We start from the raw sequence: 5,634 nt of genomic DNA on the forward strand, positions 1-5,634 counted from the left end.
TAATATTTTGAATAGTAATATTTGTCTATAAATCCTTTTAAAAATTTATCTTTTGATTTATTTGAGCCGAAAACGATTGGTAATTGTTTAAAACGGAATGTTTAATAACGATTGCTCACAGGAAAGGCAAGAAACTGATATGTAAGCCTTGCGGGGTTCCGGTTGGTATTTCGGGTAATGAGTGTCAATCGGGACATCGCAGCGATTGTCATGGGCCCGAGGGAGGTTCCGGGTCGTGACAACCACTTACTACCCAAGCCTTTCACATTTCTCTCCTTTCTTTCCGTAGCCGATTCTCTCTATTTTTCTCTTCAATTACATGGGGTAAAGTGAAAATGGGGTGGGAGGAAGAAGATGGAGAAGAAAAAACATCATTTTGAAGAGATAAGGATCAGCCAAGGATAAGGATGAAAGGTCAGAGCTTCCAAAGGAAGCTCTGACCAAGGTTGATAGGAAAATTACCGTTTTGCCTTCTTAAGTTCCCATCCTTTCAATTTAGTCCTCCGAACCCTCTTATAAATCCCAATTTCCTTCTATTATCTTTTTTTACACATGTACAAACGAAATATAAAGTCTGTACTCTAATGCAGTGTCCCCATAATATTTAAAATATTTATTTACCTGTGCTATCTTTATTTAATAAAGACATGCGGGCCCCATTAATGCCATTTTTCTTTGAAATTTCCTCGTTCGTCTTCTCCCCCATTTAGATTGACCATATATTCCTCATTCATGGAAAATTTCGACATCGAATAATATATTAATATTTTAATATTATTTTATTTTAAAATTTTTCACTTGTCTCTTTGCCACCCAAAACACCTTGTTATACCTCAGTTCACTTCCAAATAACCTTTTTTCTTGCTAATTCATCCTCAATAAAGAAAAAAATATTATTATTTAATTATTATTTCTTCTTGTGCAGCATATTTTTCTCCCACCTATTCCTTTCACCTTTCATCACTTTTAAACATTTTAATTAACCTCAATTGGCATCCAATAAGCTTTATTAGCCACCATATCAAAGTACGAGGTATTACACAAAGCTTCCTTTGGAAGCTTTGACCAAACTAATAGTAAAATTATTATTTTGCCCTCCAAGGTTTTTCCCTTTTTAATTAAGTCCTCCCATAATCTTTTAATTCCAATTCTTTATATTTTTCCTCCTTAACACTTGTACCAATAAAATATCAAGTTCAAACTTCAACGCGGTATTACCATAATATTTAAATATATACTTATCCATGCTAGCTTTATTTAATAAAGACACGCGAGCCCCACTAACGTCATTTTTCTCGAAAATTCCCTTGTTCTTCTTCTCCCCCACTTAGATTGACCATAGACTCCCTTCATGACCAATTTCAACATCGAATAAAATATTAATATTATAATATTATTTTATTCAAAAATTTTTCACTTGTCACATTGGTACCCAAAATGTCTTATTATGCCCTCATTCAGTCCCGAATCACTTTTTATCTCGCTAATTTATCCTTAATAAAAATATTATTATTTAATCGTTATTTCTTCACGTGCAAAATATTTTATTCCAAGCTACTCCTTTCACCCTTCATCACTTTTAAACACTCTACTTACCCTCAATTGGCATATGATAAGCTTTATTAGCCAACATATCAAAGTACGGGGTGTTACACAGTTAGGCCTAAAAGGCAGTTTAAACTCTTGTCTAAGTTGATGCACTGCAGCAATCCTATAGCAATTACAATTTCTATTAATTAATTGGGCAAGGCTACAACCCACATAGTCTAAAGAGGAAATCCCAGCTGAAATTGACTTCTTCCTTCAATCAACTTGGCCTAACTTCAAAGCCCTATAAAAATAACCTTTTGGAAGACTTTTAAGGAGGGAATGAAAACAACAAGTTAACAATTGAGAGTCAAGCCACAAAGTCATTGAAACTGAGAAGAATTTGAAAGGTTCAAGGAGATTTGGAGATCAAGAATACAATTCTTGGGTTTTTCTATTATTTTTTTATTTTATTTTTCATAGTTTGATTTGAATGTTTAAACTTTATTCAATGATGATGTGTCACTTGATGGGGAACTAATTCATTAATCTAAGATTATGATTGAACTCAATATACGGTCTAAATTATTTATCTCTCTTTTATTTAAGTATGATAGATTCAAGTTGTTTATTTTATTCTATTCTTAATGCTTTTAGTTGATTAGCCACCAATTAGATTGAATTGGAAACCTAAGTTAATCCTTGACGAAGGAGATTTAGGTAGACCTTGAATAGAGTAGCATATGATGAAATACACTTAGTTTGTTAGGTGGTTTGATTTGAATATAGGGTAGACATACACCTATAAGCCATACGTAGCCAAATTTAGAGCACAAACTTGATGAATCTTTCTTCAATATAATTTGCATAAACATATAGTAAATTAATTGAGAGAGGTATTTTTATGAGAAACTCGATAGAGGCTTGTAAATAATTTAGGACTCTAGGTTAGCAACTTAATCCATTAAATTGAGTTAAGAGATAGAGACAATATTCAAATGAAGTTTTCAGGGATATCATAATCTTAGGTCTAGTAATCACTAAGAGTAATTTTGCTGATATATTAGTTTTAATAATTAGTTTATTAGTTTCAAATCTTTCTTTTTAATTTTAATTGTTTAGATAAAATTAAGGTGTGTTAATTTTAGTAGTTACCAATAAGAATTAATTTAATTCTATGTGGGATCGACACTCTACTCATCTCTATATTATCTTTGCGATACGTGCACTTGTGTGGGTAGAAAATTGAATAACAAGTTTTTGGCACCATTGTCGGGGAATTGATTTTTAATTCTTTTTTGTTAATATTAATACCAAGCAATCTTAATTCTAATTTAAACTTTTTTTTTTTCATTTTTAGGTACTTTTTGTTGTTGTATGTAAAGAGCGCAAAATTTGGAAATTGTTCCCTTTGATCCAGAAATAGAAAAAACTTTTTGAAGACTTCAGAGGAAAAATAAAAAAGTTTCTACTCCAAGTAAAACAATGGCTAATCAACAAGAGAAAGAGACCAAGCCTTTGAGGGATTATGCAGTCCCACAAGTACAAAATCTCCACTCTAGTATTCGAAAACCTCTTATACAAGCCAACAATTTTGAAATTAAGCCATCAATCATTCAGATGATTCAGACTGCTGTTTAGTTTGGGGGTGTGCCTAATGATGATTCGAATTCTCATATTGTAAATTTTTTGGAAATCTATGATACATTCAAGGCTAATGGTGTTACTGATGATGCCATAAGATTAAGGTTTTTCCCTTTTTCATTGAGAGATAAAGCAAAGAGTTGGTTAAATTTGCTTTCTAATGGTTTCATTAATACTTGGGATGATTTTGCTAAAAAATTCTTAGCAAAATTCTTCCCACCTACTAAGTTAGCAAAGATGCAGAATGATATCACTTCTTTCATGCAATTTGATTCTGAATCACTATATGAGGCTTGGGAGAGGTACAAGGATTTGATAAGAAGGTGTCCTCACCATGGATTACCAAAATGGCTACAAGTTCAGACTTTTTATAATGGTTTGTTGGGACCTTGTACCATTGATGCTACCACTGAAGGTGCACTCATGAGTAAATCCATTGATAAGGATTATGATTTGCTTGAAGAGATAGCTTCTAATAATTATTAATGGCCATCTAAAAGATTGGGTACTAGAAAAATTGTTGAAATTTATGAATTAGATGTGATAAACACCATTTTACACAATTGGCTTCTCTTACAAAGAAAATAGATAAACTGAGTGTTAATGCTATTCAGAACTCCTTAATGACATGTGAATTTTCTGAGGAAAGACATTCCAATGATAATTGTCCCATCTATTTTGAGTCTTGTCAATTTGTTGGAAATAGGCAACAGAACAATCCCTATTCCAACACTTATAATCCTAGTTAGAGAAATCATCCTAATTTTTCATGGAATAACAACCAAGGGTATTCATCAGAGGCTAAGTCAAACTTTCTTCCTGGATTTCCATCTAGAGTCCCTATGCTAGAGAAAAAGCTTTCAATGGAGGATATGTTCATGCAGTTCATGACAAAGACAGATGCATTCATAACAAAGACAGATGCATTTATGACAAGGACTGATGCCTTCATTTAAAATTAAGCAGCTTCAATTAGAAATATTGAAACACAAGTGGGCCAACTTACAAGTGTTTTAAATACTAGACCTCATGGTACCTTAGCAAGTGATACTAAACCCAATCCAAGAAGAGAAGGTAAGGCAATCCATCTTCGTAATGGAAAAGAGGTTAGTAGTAAGGATTTAAATTCTGAAATTTCTATTCAATCTGATGAGAAAAAAATTGAAAAAGATGCTGTAAAAGAAATTGTAGTTGAAAAATCTGTTGAAGATTCAAAAGAAAAATCACAATTAAAAGCTACTCTTACACCCCCACCACTTTTTCCTCAAGGATTTTAGAATGAAAAACTTAACAAACAATTCCAGAAGTACATTGATGTCTTTAAAAAGTTAAATATTAATATTTCGTTTGCTGCAGCTTTGGAACAAATGCAAAGATATGTTAAATTCTTGAAAGACATTATGTCTAAAAAAAGGAAATTGGGTGATTTTGAAATAGTTGCACTTATTGAAGAGTGCAATGCCATCATTTAGAATAAGCTTCCTTTAAAGCTTAAAGATCTAGGCAGTTTTACTATTCCATGCACTATTGGTGCTCTTTGTTTTGCTAAAGCTTTATGTGATTTGGGTGCAAATATAAATTGATGCCATTATCCATTTATAAAAAATTAGGTTTGGAAGAGATTAAGCTAAATTGCTTATCGATCCATCACCTATCCTTATGGTATTGTGGAAGATGTTTTGGTAAAAGTTGGTAAGTTTATTTTTCCAATAGATTTTCTTATTCTTGATATGGAAGAAGATCGTGAAATACCAATCATTGTTGGAAGACCATTCTTGAGAACAGCTCGAGCTTTAACTGATGTGACAAAAGGTGAGCTTTCTTTAAGGGTTGAAGATCAACAAGTAACATTTAGTATTTTTCAAGCTTTAAAATTTTCCAATGAACATGATGAATGTTTCTCAATTAATGTAGTGGATGACATAACAAATAATGTGTAAAGCCCCACTCATAAAAAAAAAAAAAAGAGAAGAGAAGAAGTAAGTATGGGCCGACATGTGAAGAGAAAAAGAGAAGGAAAAAGACAAAAGAGAAGAGAAAAGAAAGAAGAAAAAGAAGAAGAAAAGGGGGGTCTAGCTAAAAAGGGACAAGAAGAAGGAGAAAGAAGAAGAAAAGTCAAGCCGACAAAAAGAGAAGGAAAAAAAGAGAAAAGAAAGGAAAGAAACAGAAAAAGAAAAAGAAAAAGAAAGAGAAAAAGAAAGAGGAGAAAGAGAGAGGGAGCAGCGGCATCGAGAAGAAGAATGAGAGGGATGAAAGAAGAAAGAAAAAGAAGAAGAAAGAGAGAGGGAGCAACGACGGTGCTTGAGGAGAAAAAGGAAAAAAAGAAAGGAAAAAGGAAGAAGAGAAAAAGAAGCGTTGGCTGGAAGGAAGACCGATAGTAAAGGGAGAGAGGAAAAAAAAAAGGAGAAAGAAAAAAAATGAAAAGGAAGAGAGAATAGCTAAGTACACGTGCGAAATAATAAC

The 5,634-nt window shown here is 32.6% G+C and overlaps 1 non-coding gene across 1 annotated transcript; it reads right to left on the reverse strand.

Annotated features, from left to right (window-relative positions):
* Positions 1-3,406: 3,406 nt before the first annotated feature.
* LOC148761773 (small nucleolar RNA R71) lies at positions 3,407-3,512 on the reverse strand. Its single transcript, XR_016027781.1, has one exon. It is a non-coding gene; the product is annotated as a small nucleolar RNA R71 (small nucleolar RNA).
* Between the last annotated feature and the right edge of the window lie 2,122 nt (positions 3,513-5,634).

This window comes from Theobroma cacao, chromosome 7 (genome assembly GCF_053813885.1).
Source record: "Theobroma cacao isolate CCN51 chromosome 7, ASM5381388v1, whole genome shotgun sequence".
NCBI lineage: Eukaryota > Viridiplantae > Streptophyta > Magnoliopsida > Malvales > Malvaceae > Theobroma > Theobroma cacao.